Here is a 15,362-nt window from a genome sequence, read left to right on the forward strand (position 1 = left end):
AAAAACGATGAAAATGTGTCGAAAAAATAGCGAGTAAAGTCAAAAGGTTGACGAAAACGACGTTGAAGAAATGAAGAAAATGAAAGCAAAAAGGCGGCGAACGGACGATGCAAAAACGGACGAAAAAAAAAGACGGATAGACGACGAAAAAGCTGCGCGAAAAGACGATGGAAAGGCAGTGCAATGACAGCAGAAAGACGAAGAAAATACAATGGAGAAACAACAACAAAATTGACACACAAAAAGAGGACGTAAAGACGACAAACGTGCGTCGAAAAGACAACGAAAACACGGAGCAGAAGACGATAAAGAACGACGAAAAGATAACGGAATTTTCGCACTCATTTTTGAAATTTCCATTTCTCTTTCGTGTTAGAAGCGTTCCGTACACTCATTTTTTGAGTTCTTTAGACCGCAGAGGCCACAGACAATTGATTTTTTTAAAAAAATAACTTTTATCCCACAAATTTTGCCCCCAGATTTGTCAAGCCAATTTCAAAAGGGGGGTGACAAAAACTTTCAACATAATTAGTTTGCAATGGCCTAAAGAGACGGAGAAAACCAGATAGAAATATGACAAAGAACGACCAAGACAATAAAAAAAGATGATGAAAAGACACTGAAATTAAGAAGACGAGAGGACAATGAGAAGTCAACTAAATTACGAAGAAAAAACGTAGAAAATATCACGAAAAAAGTTGGAAAACGGCAGATAAAAGACGAAAAGACAACGGAAAGGTGGTGAAAACGCGGCGAAAAACCCACAATGAATGATAATCAACGGCGGAAAATTGATTAAAATAAAATACTAAAGATAGTGCAAAGTGATGTCGAAAACACCCAAAAAAAGAGCACGAGAAAGTAACAGAAAAACGACGGAAACATATCGAAACAATGACGATAAACGAAAAGATAGCGCTGATAAAGCCAAAAAAGTCGACAAAAACGACATTGTAAAAAGAGAACAAAATGAAAGGAAAAGGCAGCGAAAAGATGATGCAAAAACGGACGAAAAAGAACAGAACGACGGATAGACTACGAAAGAGGCTACGAGCAGAAGATGAAAAGGCGACGAAACGATAGCAGACAGACGACGAAAACACGATGGGGAAAGAACAACAAAAAACAGGCACAAAAAGTGGCTGTAAACACGACAATCGCGAGTCGATAAGACATCGAAGACACGGCGTAAAAGATGATAAAGAACGACAAACAGCAACGGAAAGTGCGTCAAAACAGCGATGAAAACGTGCGAGTCTGTGTTATTTTCGCCGTTGTTTTAACCGTCGTTTTTCGCTGCCTAATTCTATTCGTTTTTTATTGTTTATTGTCACCATTTTCTTGGCGTTTTTAACAATTTTTGCTGTTTTTTGGGACATCTATTTATCGACTTTTTGTCGTATATTTGTCTTCTTTTTGCTGTCTTTTCGCCGCAGTGACATTTTTGTCACTTTTTTGGCGTCGTCTTCTTGCGTCTTATCTTTTTATAGTTTTTTTGCCGCATTATTGTCCTCTCTCCATCGTATTTTCGTCGCTTTTCCAACGTCTTTTTAACTTTATGTTTTTTTTGTAATAGGGTAGTTGATCCAATAGTTGTGGTAGTAGCAATAGTTGCGCTACTATTCATTATTAATGCATATTTTCGTCACCGTAGCATTTTAGATAAAACAATTACATTAATTATATAAATCAGGTTTTTAGAAGTATTGGTAGTTAGACTACACCATTTAAAATTAAAGCATTATTTACTAAAATGTCAATTTTCCAAAATCTAACTCGCAGTTGGAGCGCACAACTATAGGCGCTCATCTATAGTTTTGCTACGATGTTTTTTCACTTAGCAACCTAGCAATGTATATGGAATAACACAATTAAAGGAACATCAAACTTAATTAAGGAAACATTAGCGCAACTGTTGGTACAATATAATTAAATCGGAAAATTCATTTTTTCTTTATAAAGCTTCTCGTACAACGAAAGCAATTGTCTTGCCTTGTGACAAATACCTTGTATTTGAAAAATTTATATCCCATAAGCATTAATTGAAGCATATACCTCAATAAACAAGCAAAATGAAGTTATATTTTGCTTAGTAGCGCAACTAATGGATCATCTACCCTATTTGTTTTCTTTTTGCTCAGTTTTTCTACATATTTTTACTGTCTGTTAATTGTAATTTCGTTTTATTTTGGCCTTCTCTACGTTGTTTCATTGCAAAAGACAACAGTAAGGCGACGAAAACGCACCAAAAAACGAAAAGAACGATATTCAACGGCAAAAATCAATACAAAAAAGACAAAAAACACGACAAAACTACGAATAAAAAACGAGGAAAATGCGACGGGAAACGATGAAAGGGCAACAAGGCACCAAAACAACGACAAGAAAGTAGATCAAAATAAAGCAAAAAGACGTAAAAAAATGAATAACAAAGCCAAAAAAGACAAAATAAAAGAGAAAAAAGAAACTGATTACAGATTACAGAAGTACGACGCGGTATTTTAAAGCAAATTTTGAAATTTACGAGGTCTTTCACATTTTGGAATTTACGCTGATTTTTCAATGCATATAGAGGAATTTAGGCGAATTTTGCAATTTCCTCGGTTCTTTGAGCAAATTTTAAAATCAGTCAATTTCGAATTTTTCTAGGCTTTTTAACCAAAATTTGTAGTTTTTAAAGTTTTGTAACGACGACAAAAAATACGAGGGTAAAACGACGAAAAAGATAGTGAAGATAGGGAAAAAATACGAAACAATGTCAAAAAATACAGGAAAAAGATGACAAAAATAGGAAGGTTAGTCGATAAACACGATAAATACGATAAGCAATCATAAAGCCACAAAAGAAAAAGCCAATAAAGATGACGTCTACAAAAAAACGGCGAAGAAACGACCACATAGATAACAAAAAGTCACAAAAATAGTAAAAAAGGTAGAAAAATACCAAAAAAACGCTGGAAAACACGGCGAAAAGACAAGAAAAAAAGAAAAAAAAAACGAGTAAGAGACGAGAAAAGGTAATAAAAATAGACTAAATATCGAAGAAAAGAACACAAAACACCAAGCCAAAACAACGCCGGAAAGACGTTGAAAAGACGATGAAAATACGATGCCTTTTTCGTTGTCTATTTTGGCTTCGTTTTTATCGCCTATTCGTTTTTCTATCGTTTTTTGTTGCCGCCTTCTTGCCGTTTTTAACATTTTCTTGCTATTTTTATGACGTCTATTTATCGATTTTTTGTCGTACATTTGTCTTCGTTTTGCTGTCTTTTTGCCGCATTCGACATTTTTGTCACTCTTTTGGCGTCTTATCTTTTCACTGTTTTCTTTGCCGCATCATCGTCGTCTCTCCATCGTATTTTCGTCGTTGTTCCGACGTCTTTTTACCTTTTTGATTTTTTTTTGTAATCTTTTCCTTAGATTTTTGTTATATTTTTGATACGAATTGTCGTCGTTTAGTCGTTTTTCTATTCGTGTTTTGTCTTTTCGCCGGCTGTCTTCTAGGTATTTCCGATACTCTTTTTAACGGTTTTTCACTTTCGCTAACGTCTTTTTGCCATTTTATCGTCCTCTGACCTCGGTTTTGGTTATTTTTTTTTCTGTGTCTGTCGTCGTCTTTTTGTCGACATTCGCTTTTGCTTTTATAGTATCTTTTCTTGGCCTTTATTGGTTGATTTTTCGCCTTTTTTGTTTTACCCCGTCATTTTCATCGCCTTTCCGTTGTCTTTTCGTAATTCTTCAGTGGTTTTTTCAACTTTTTTTGTAATCTTTTCTAAGTCTTTTCTTCGTAATTTCGTTGCCTTCTCATTGTCTTTTCGTCTTCCTAATTTTGGTTTTGTTTTCGCGTTTAAACCCCTTTTTAGGGGATTTTCAACATATTTTTGCTCTTGTTTTGATCGCTTTTTTGCCGTTAATATGGCATTTTATAGTCGCCTTATCCTTGTCTTGTAGTCTTATTTGCATCATTTGTCTACATACGTATCTTTGCTGTCTTTAAAAAGTGTATATTTTTCTTATTTTGATCGTCTCTACATTGTTTAGTCGCTTTTTTTGTTTTTTTTTTACTGCGAAAAGACAGCGGAAAGGCGACAAAAACGCAACGAAAAAAATCAAAAGAACGAAAAACACGACAAAAATGTGACGGGAAAGCGATGAAAAGGCGACAAGACATCAAAAAAACTACGATAAGAAAGGCATAAAAAGCGGCATAAAAAGCGGCTAAAGAGGCATAAAAAACGAATAACAAAGCCAAAAAATGTAACACAAAGAAGAGAAGAGAAGTATGACGCGGGTTTTTTAAAAGCAAAGTTGTACATTTTGGAATTTACGCTAAGTTGAGTTGAGCAAATTGAGTTGACGTTTTCTCGGTTCTTTAAGCAAATTTTAAACACTAATTTCGAATTTTAGGATGGCTTTTTAAACAAACTTTGTAATTTTCAAGGTTTTACAACGCAAAATTAAAATGTTTAGTATTTGACGTAAAAATTCCAAATTAACGCTGTTTTTCACATAATTTTCGGAATTTACGTGAATTCGCGCGCTGTTTGCGTCGCTGATTTTTAGCGTCGTAATTTATGCGAATTTTTTTCCTGTATTTTACAATGTTTTTTGCATGCGAGTCTCAAAATTTACGTTTTTTATACGAATTATAAAATTTTTCTAGTTCTTTAAAAGCGTATTTCAAAATTTTTGTTTTTCCTCTCGTTTTCATCGCCTTTCCGTTGTTTTTCGTCACTCTTCTGTGTGATTTTTTCAACTTTTTTGTATTCTTTTCTTCGTAACTTCGTTGCCCTTTCATTATCTTTTCGTCTTCCTAATTTCGGTTTTTGTTTTCGCATTTTTACCTCTTTCTTGGCGTTTTTCAACATCTTTTTGCGCTTCTCGATCGCTTTTTCGTCGTTATTATGGCGTTTTATTGTCGCCCGTTTCTTGTTTTGTAGTCTGATTTTTGTCATTTTTTCTACGTATTTGTATTTGTATTGTATTTCTTTCTAATTTTGATTGTCTACATTGTTTTTTCGTTATTTTTTTGTTTTTTCATTGCGAAAAGACAAGGGGAAGGCAACGAAAACGAAAAAGAAAAACAAATAAGACGCGAAACACGACAAAAAAGGCAACGAGCAAGCGACGAAAAGGCGGCAAAATACCATTGCGATGATTTACGATGATTTTTCTACGCAAATTGAGATGACGTTTTCTCGGTTCTTTGAACAAATTTTAAAATTACGTAAATCTTGAATTTTACGCGGTTATATGTACACTAATTTTGAATTTTAGGAGGGTTCCGCTGTTTATGCATTCTTTGCGTCGTAATTTATGCGATTTTTTCTGTATTTTACAAGTTTTTAGTACGCGAGTCTCAAAATTTACGTTTTTACTCGAATTATAAATTTTTTTACGCAAAATTTTTACGATTTTCTATGATTTCAATATTTCCGCGTTTTTTACACAAATTCTAGTCTGTTTGTTCAATCTGTCTGTCCAGTCTGTCTGTCTGTCAAATTTGTCTTGTCTGTCCAGTCCGTTTGTTCAATCTGTCCGTCTGTCTGTCTGTCGGTGTCGATAACTGTCGGCATACCTCCTTGCGGGCAGTGACATGTTACCGATGCTATAATAGACGAAATGTTCTTTTATGCCTTAGAGACGATTGCCTCTCATTGAGTGCCTTCCAGTCAATCTCACGATGCGGCATTATGCTTAACACTACAAAGCTCCTTCCCGGCTAATTTCCCAGGAGGCTAAAATCGTTTCGCTGCCTTGTTGCCACGGCCTTGGGAAAAATTTCCTGCAGTGCTCCAGAACAGCTTGCAATTTATTAAACCCGCAAACGAATCTCGAGCGATGGATAAGAAAAAGATCTAGGGGTAATTAGCTTGTTTTGTGCGAACTATGCAATCGATTACTGGTCCATTTCCTTGTGTTGATAATTGGTGTTATTACTTTTCCTCTTTCCAGTTTGTTCAAATGTTATGAAACTTTGTTTTGTGTAGCAAAAACAACGTTTACATTCGTTTATGCCTTTACAAACGAAATTTCATTGAACAAAATTGATTATTTGTTCATTAAAAACGTCCCAAAGTTCAACCGCTACGGCGGTTGAACGGACAGTTCAAGGTTTCCTCTATGCTTTCGCTTTGTTCTAGGTACTTCACATGCCGGGCAGGATTTCAGCGAGCTATTCTACAGTTATTGTAACGAATGGCAAAAGAAAAGGACCAACCGCCCAAGTCCCTCCACACCACCGGTCCTAGTTAGAGTCGAAAAGAAAAACAATCAACCGGACGGACCAGCTAACCGACACTTTGGAAAAACATATTCCCAACCCAACGCCCGTGCTGGTGCTGGCAGGCTGGCTGGTTGGTTGGTCTCGTGGGAGTACGCCGGAGTCCGGACAATCTTTCGTCAGCAAAGTGCTGCGCTTGCTGCTAGATGCTAGACACAGACACCGCAAACAATGAGAGTTTAATTTGAATAAATAAACCATACGACGAAGTACCGCTGCACCACCATATTTCTAGTATGGTAAAGCTAATATTATTCTAGGGTAACCGGTCATAGTTTATGCTCCGTCTGCCGACCCCACTCGCACTCGTGCGAAATGTAGGCGAATGAACTCTATGACAACAACGCGTGGAGTAAGTTATTTTTATGATGTGTGAAAAAATAATAGTTGATTCGGAATGGAGTTCGAGCCGGGAAAAGTGTTCTTTTGCTTCGCAAAATAGTTTACAGCTAGGCAAGGCACTCACCTTAAAATTTTGTTGAAACAGGTTGAATCAGCTGGTATGTTGGTATTCAGATTTTTCTGCCACAATTGGAACTGTATTTTTCTTCAGTCACACAATTGTTTTTCCTTCCTTCTGCGTACCAACAACTAGGTTGATGCTCTAATCACACGGACTACGGGGAAGTTCATTCATTCACAAACGTCGTCGTCGTCGTCGTCGTTTAACACTTTACACTTCCACGTTTTGTTTGTGCACATTCCACGTGCACAACAAATAACTGTGAGAAGACCACTAGCTAGCACTACAAACGAGGAGGACACCGGAACACTGGCACTAGTTTTGCGATAGCTAATCGAAGAAGAACAGGAAGAAGCACGGCCACCGCCGCTGGATGGAGCACGATTTAAAAATAAACGAACAAACGAAATCAGTAGCTGCTGCTGGCTGGCTTCCTTCCTTCCTTCCTTCCTGACTTTTTCCAAGAGTAGAGCTTCCAAGAAATGGAGGGTACTTACGAACGATAATCACTAAAACACGTGGAACGCCGAACACCGAACTCTGGCAACAAACGCTTCGCTTATTTTTATCCTCCACCACCACCGACGCTCCGACGGTTGTCTTACGTTATTGCGCACAAATGACGTTTGTCAAAGCCAGGTTGAGTGACACAAAGGTAGGCATATAGTCATATTTCTTAGGCTTCTTTACACTTTTTTCGATTTCTTGTTTTCGTCAGTTAAATGCACATTTGGTTTCAATTTTACACTGTTACTGTTGGTCAGCAATTGCATAAAGAATATGATGTTTGAAACTTTGCGAATTGTTCTTCAATTTGATATGAACTCTAACAGCTTTTAAAGGGATTTTCTCCAAAGTACTTTTTATTAAATTTGGTGATCTGAAAAAGAGAAAAAAAAGACAATATGTTAGGCAAATGATAAAGGAATTAATGTGACAGTATATTGCAAACATTTTAACCTAAAGAAGCGATTGTACAATAAAATATTACAGATTCAAGTTGATTTTTTAGGAAATAAACTGTACTAAACATTTTGAAATGTTTTAAGGTTGTACAGACAGACAGATTGAACAGACGGACAGACTGAACAGATAGAACAGACAGGCAAACTGGACAGGGACAGACTGGACTGGACAGACAGTTTTTTTCAAAACAGACCGGACGTAGATAGACTTGACAAACAGACAGACAGACAGACTGAACACACAGACAGTAGTGTGACATTGTGGCGCCCTTGGCGGAAACCCAATTTGGCGCCCCCTCATTTCTTAAATCAGTGCTCGTTCCAAGTTTATAACTTTTTCGTATTCGCCCCTTATCCAATACTTAGTCATGTATTAAGGCATCCATAAAAATGCTTCGACACCCTGCTAGGTGGCTTTACAGCTGTTCACCGGAATCTTCGCTATGGCCGATCAAAAGATAGACGTCGGCATATTTATTCAACCTTTTCGTGGTCCTAACGATCAAGTCCTCCTGATTCCGTCCCGGTTCGGGCTCAAAATACTTGAAGTAAATGCTCCGTTTGAGCTTCATCCTAAAATTTACTATTGATGTTGATCGCAATTGGGGGACGTTGAGTCAAATTAATTTGAGCGTCAATAATGCGATGCGCCGGGCCGAGGATGGAGCTTTGCGAAACTTCCACTGTGATGTTCATCATCTTTCGCTCCTTGGTGGTGTCGTAAACAAGCACCCGGTTTGGGAAGTAACTCTTCATAATTCTGCGCAGATATCCAGTAACATGCCTTCTGTGTAGTGACTCGGCGATGGCCTCCCAGTTGGCACAGTTAAAAGCGTTGTTTTAAATCGATCGTTATTACGGCGTAAAAACGATCTCCTCTTCGCTACCATTTAGGCGACTTCTCGGCTTGCCCGACTACTATCCGAAATTCGGATGGTAGTCAAGAAAACTGAGGATTCCGAATAGCATCTACAGTGAATTCCGGAATCCGAACTGCATGTGTTCACCTTCCGTGTACGTAGTCAGTCTGTTAATGATAATTCTCTCTAGGAATTTTCCGTATGTATCCAGCAGCCATATCGGCCTTATGATGCTGGATTCCCTGCAGGCTTTTCTGGCTTAGGCAACAGCACTAGCTTCTGGATCCGGACCATCCTCCAGGAATTTCTGCAGCACAGTCTTTAACATATTCGGGTACGCTTATATCGCTGCCTTTAAGGCCACATTTTGGATTCAATCCGGACCTGCAGCCTTCTCGATTTTCAGTCGTTCAGTTCAGTACTTACTTACTTTAGTGGCAACGGTCCGTTACCGATCCTGCGCCGAACGAATTATGGTCCTCCAGTACCGTCGGTCCTGGGTTGCCGTTCTCCAATCCCCACGAACACCAGCTGAACGTGCATCGTCTTCGACAGCACACTCCCACCGGGTGCGCGGTCTGCCTCGGAGTCTACGGTCTCTTCCTGGTTCTCTGCTGAAAATAGTTTTGGCTACTCTTTCATCGGGCATTCTGGCCACGTGTCCAGCTCACCGCAGCCTGCCACATTGCACTACCTTCACTATATCAGCATATTTGTATACTTGGTACAGCTCGTGATTCATGCGTCTGCGCCACACTCCATTTTCCATTTTGCCATCAAGTATAGATCGCAGAATTTTACGCTCAAAAACGCCAAGCACTCGTCGATCAGCTTCCTTTAGCGTCCATGATTCGTGTCCGTAAAAGGCCACCGGCAGGTTTAGTGTTCTGTAGAGCGCCAGTTTTGTGTGAATTGGCAAACTACGGGACTTCAGCTGTCTACTTAATCCGTAGATAGCCCGATTCGCGACTGCAACTCGTTGTCACATGTCACGAGTGTACCAAGGTATATAAATTCCTCCACTATTTCATATCGTTCCCCATCTAACTCCACCTCGGCACCAACACCCCTTGGGCTCCCACGTTCGCTACCAGCAACCATGTACTTCGTTTTGGCGGTGTTAATGGTAAGTCCCTTTTAAAGGGCCTGAAGGCCTCTTCCACTGCTCTACGGTTGATTCCGATGATATCGACGTCATCCGCAAAACCAAGAAACATGTGAGATTTCGTGATGATAGTTCCATTCTTTTCCACGTTTCCCCTTCATAATGCACCTTTCAAGGCAATGTTGAATAGCAGGTTAGAGAGTGCATCCCCTTGCTTCAGTCCATCCAACGTCACGAAAGCAGCTGAGGTCTCACCCGCTATTCTCACGCATGATTTGGATCCGTCCAGCGTCGCACGAATCAGCGTAACTAGTTTCGTCGGAAAACCATGTTCTAGCATTATCTGCCACAGCTCATTTCGTTTAACTGAATCGTACGCCGCTTTAAAATCCACAAACAGATGGTGTGTCTGCAAGTTGTACTCCCGGAACTTGTCTAGCAACTGGCGCAGGGTAAACATCTGATCTGTCGTGGAGCGACCCTCACAAAAACCAGCTTGGTACTCGCCGACGAAGGACTCCGCTAACGGTCTCAGTCTGCAGAACAGGATACGGGAAAGCACCTTGTAGGCAGAATTGAGCAATGTAATTCCTCGATAGTTTTTACATTCCATTCGATGTCCCTTTTTGAAAATTGGGCAAATGAGGCCATCCAACCACTCATCCGGCATTTATTCTTCCCCCAGATCCTGACAATGATCCGGTGGATTGCTTCGTACAGCCGCTCGCTCCCCGGTTTTAGAAGTTCAACCGGGATACCGTCTTTCCCAGCAGCCTTACCGTTTTTCAACTCACTGATTGCCTTCTTAACCTCCTCCTGTGTTGGTGGCTCCACAGCTTGACCATCGCTTACAATTTCTATCCTGTTGATATCCTGTTGGTGATCCCTGTTGATCTCCGCATTTACCTCTCCATTCAATAGTGTCTGAAAGTGCTCTCTTCCACCTGGCTGCTACCACCGTTTTGTCGGTAAGCAGGTTGCCAGCACTATCATTGCACATCACAGGCATGGCAAAATTCCTGCACCTCACCGTTTTGAAGAAACTCCGTGTGTCGTTGCTGATGTATTGCTCCTCTGCGCCGGCGAGCACGTGCTCCTCGTACTCCCGTTTTTTTAGACGATGGATTCTTTTTTCCGCAGCTCTAGTCTCTCTATATCTCTCTCTCTGTTTTGACGCGTTGCCGCAGTGAGCATGGTTCTTTTCAACTGTCACTTTCTGGCATTCGGCATCAAACCAGCTGTTACGTTGTCTTCCACGCGTCGTGCCTACCACCTCTCTCACTGCTGTTTGGATGGCACCATGGATGTTCCTCCACAGCCCATTTATATCTACTTCTTCTACCTGCTGTTCTGCGATTCGCTGGTCAAGCTTCCTGGCGTACTCCACTGCTACGCCGTCTGCCGTTAACCGCTGGATGTTGAACCGCAGCGTCCTCTCAGAGCGAGTTTTCGCCGTGTTCGACAGCCTCGCGCGAATCTTACTCACTACGAGATAGTGGTCAGAGTCGATATTTGGTCCACGAAAAGACCGTACATCGATAACATCCGAAAAGTGTCGACCGTCAATCAAGTCATGATCGATCTGAGAGCTAGAGTCTCCATTTGGATGCCTCCAGGTGTGTTTCCGAATATTTAAACGTGGAAAGTAGGTGCTACAGATGGCCATCCCTCTGACCGCGGCAAAATTTATGAGCCTCAGACCGTTATCATTGGTCGACAAATGAAGGCTATGTCTTCCAATAACTGGACGGAAGAATTCCTCCCTCTCGATCTGCGTGCTTGCCTCTCCGATAATGATTTTTACGTCGTGTTTTGGGCACTCTCCATAGGAACTCTCAAACCTGTCGTAAAACTCGTCCTTAGCATCATCGGATTTATCATTTGTCGGTGCGTATAAGTTGATTAGACTGTAGTTGAAGAATTTGCCCTTAATCACAGAACAGAAGTGGAAGTTCGAACAATCGTTCGAGCAAAACCTGGCATCTACGCTCTGGTCTAAAACTCTACCAATAAGTAAGAACTTTGACGAGTTTTTGTTTTGAGTGCACTTGTCATTCAAAATCTCGTCTAAACGAAATTCCTCAACTCGTCTAAATATTTCGCACATAGGAGTATTTGATGCAAAATGTTGGCCATAAGTCCAAAATGGAAAATGCATGATTTTATCAAAATATCGTATCTATTATCACAATAGGGCCTACTAGTCACGTTAGTATTGTTCTATGCAGGATTGATTGATTTTTTTTTCACAGAATATGCTGTTATTTTGGATAGCAGTTTTCAAGAAGCATCCTATCGTTCGTGGGTATATAAACCTGAAAATCTGAATGAAATATTTTTTGTTTAACATAAGTGAGCATTTTCTCCGTAAAGAAGGATATTTTTAAATAATTTTATCTTGCTTTTTACGAGCCGTATTGGTGAACCGTATAATCTGTGTTAGTGTGTTCGTAATATTTGGACAGTATTTTTGACATTTCGTAATTACATCGCACGTTTTCTTTGCGCACGTTCACGTTAAAATTAACGGAACGTGCGGAAAGAAAACGTGCCATGTATTTAGGAAATGTCAAAAATGCTATCCAAATATTACGAACGCCGTCCGCCATTATGGCATGTAAAAAGCTGGATATGCATTTATAAATCCATCAGCTTCTTCGAGGCATAATGGCGACTGTCATTCGACTCAGTTCGACAAGAACAAAATATATTTGTCATTATGTTTACGTATATATGTATGCACGCATGTACATATGCATATACAAGCATAGGCGTCACACACATAAAACAATTTTATGTCACATACACAAACCAGTTAGCACCGCCTAGTTAGCTTCGAGGTACGATGCTGGTCTAACAAGCCAGTCGTCGTATGTTCGAATCTCGGCTACACTGAGAAAACTTTTATGTGCCAAACAGTTATCATTTATGTGCAAGCGATAAATTAGCACATACTATTCATACGCGTATAATTTTAATGTGTATTTCTGAGAGGATTATGTTTATATGTGGCTCATGATAATCATATGGAATTTCATATTGTTGATTGCAAGGAAGATCAATGTCTAATCAATAAGTGCGCAATCGCTCTTAAAAGTGCTATTTTGGCTTAAATCGTTTCGGTCTCTTAGGTGCACTTATTGCTTGGAATGTAACGAAAAAATGCGCCGAAGATACCAAAACGATTTAATGCAGGATCGCACTTTCATGAGCGATTTCGCACTTTGGAGGGTACAATTTTCCTTGCAATCAGCAATATGGAAATTTACTATTAGTTATGTGCAGAATATTTTGAGTTTAGGTGGGGCTTGCTAGTTAGAGTCAGTAGGATCGTCGCACTGGCCCCGTAATTTTCCTGTATTCTAACATTCGGCTGCGAAGTCTGATAAAGAAGGGTAATGCCTAAAGATGGTATAAACCCATGACGTTGACTTTTTACACAAACCAATTTCGATTCAATGGATTCGACCGCAATAAATTTTATGGAAAGCTCTAAGGTAACAAGTTTGTATATTTTTGGATAGAACTAAGTGTAAATTCGACTATCTGAAGAACCTTAAGCGAAACTGAAATAAACTTTTTCTCACCGAATAAGTCAACAAGAATAACATCAAGTCAAGTCCAAGCGATTCGGCGATCAAAACTGGTAACAAATAGCGTTTTTGTTTTTTTAACCTGGGTTTATTCCAACCGACCACTAAATAAACAAACATTTTCGCGAGCATAAACAAACGTTTTTGGGTTGTCAGTGTATTGCTTATTGCGAGGTTCAAACTGTGAAAAAACTCAGTGTGAACCCATCGTCTAAAAAGTGCAACCCAGAGCGAACCAACCTGAGTGAAAAAACAAACGTTTTGACAGCCGTTCGATTGGAACTAGAGCGAACCTAGATTGGACCTAAGCAAAAACAAAAACGGTAAAAGTCTTTTTTGTTTTTATTTTTCTTTGGGAAGGTTTTCGTATAGAAGCGAATAACAGCAATATAAGCAGAACGCTCGCTGCCAATCGCATAGCAGCTTTCACATGCTTTTGTGTGCATTCGTATACGTTCGTGTGTTTTTGTGGAAAAAAGTGACTCGCTACCGCCAGGTTCGCTAGTATCTGTAGAAATCTGTAGCATGTACGTGTTTGGATTTTTACTTCCATTTCTGTTCTGTGATAACATATTAACCCCTCTAAGGTCTTTTCTATTTTCATAATGTCTATAGATAATGGCCATATGTCTTATGGCCCCGGAGTTATAACGGAGTTCTTTGGGGGACCGCGACATGGCTTTTTTAGATAGTTGCCAAATGTTTAAAATTTGTTTGAAATCTGTTGATTTTTGTAAATGTATCATCGATTGTGGACATATAAGTTACTTTGCCGCAGTTACGAGCCATGGCGCGCACGGTCCTAATCCGGGGGGACACTATGAATCCGGAACCGGTTCCCATAAAGGGACATTTCAGCATCAGTAAAGTATGTCGTGTCGCATATCAAAAAACATCAGCATTCGATAAAACAGCGATTGGCGATCAGTTCATGTCTCAAGAGAAAAATTTGTGCGCTGCCGTCCGAATACTTTTTTGGCTGATTGTTACGTGTCAAAGCGCAAATCGCGAAAGCAAATTTCTCAAAACTGTATTTCCAAAGTCGATGAGCATGATTTCTCGAAAAAACCTACACCGATCCACTTGAAACTTTTAAACAAGTTATATTTTCGTTTTGTTGATTTAATACAAGTTTTCTGGAAATATTTTCTAGAGATTAATCGAAGAGTAAAATTATTTTTCTTTTTTTTGGTCTGTTACCGTAACATGTATACAAATTTCCACTTTAATCAGTTAAAAGGTTTAGTCCTCTCAACTGTGTAAAGTATAACCTCTTAACCTTCAATGCATTAGAAAAAAGATTTGAGATTGCTCTCATTCTCATTTTAATTCGAATTTCGTTTTGTATTTTGAAATAATTCATTGCCGCAAGCATCAATTGATGTACCGCAAACCTCTAATCACATCAGCTTGATGAAATAAGACTAATAGAAGTAATGAAGATATTTTGGACCAACATGGCCACTTCACCGGAAAAACATCTAGTACCTGATTCGCGACACATTGTTTAAATTTTAGGATAATTCATCTTACGGTACATCAAATCATATCATCTTGATAAAATGAGACTGTTGAAAGTATAATAAAGACATTTTGAAAGCAAATGACCACATCACTATCGGATCTGGAACATCCGGTACCTGGTTCAGGGAAATTCTTTGGATTTTGGGATAATGCATCATGAGGCACATCAAATCATATCGCTTTGATCAAAAGACATTGATGGAAGTACAATGGAGACATTTTGGAACCAAATAGCCACTTCAGTAACCGGGTTTGGGATCAATTGATGATTTTAGGGTATATAAGCGATTTAACTTATAATGAACCGGTTAACGGGGTAGTTCTGGTTATATTGGGGCGGTTTAAAACAAAATCCTATGGCACTGAAAACTACAATACATATATCAAACTAATAATGCGTTTTAGAAGCAACCATTACCATTGTAATAAAAACCATCTTATGTGTTGAAGGCATATCTGGTATCATAGCTTCTAAGGTATTACACATCTTTGTCCCGAATAATCCCATATGTGCTAAATCATAATCCACCCAGTTAGCTTCGGGGTAAGATGCTAACCTAACAAGCCAG

At 39.3% G+C, this 15,362-nt stretch overlaps 1 protein-coding gene across 1 annotated transcript in view; it reads right to left on the bottom strand.

Annotated features, from left to right (window-relative positions):
* LOC128732981 (AT-rich interactive domain-containing protein 1B-like) overlaps positions 1–15,362 on the bottom strand; it is a 414,204-nt gene that overhangs the window by 381,764 nt on the left and 17,078 nt on the right. Inside the window, exon 2 of the mRNA XM_053826489.1 lies at positions 6,750–7,626. The gene's annotated coding sequence lies outside the window, so the exon portion shown is untranslated. The remainder of the gene's footprint in view (positions 1–6,749; positions 7,627–15,362) is intronic.

The sequence above is a fragment of the Sabethes cyaneus genome, chromosome 1 (genome assembly GCF_943734655.1).
Source record: "Sabethes cyaneus chromosome 1, idSabCyanKW18_F2, whole genome shotgun sequence".
NCBI lineage: Eukaryota > Metazoa > Arthropoda > Insecta > Diptera > Culicidae > Sabethes > Sabethes cyaneus.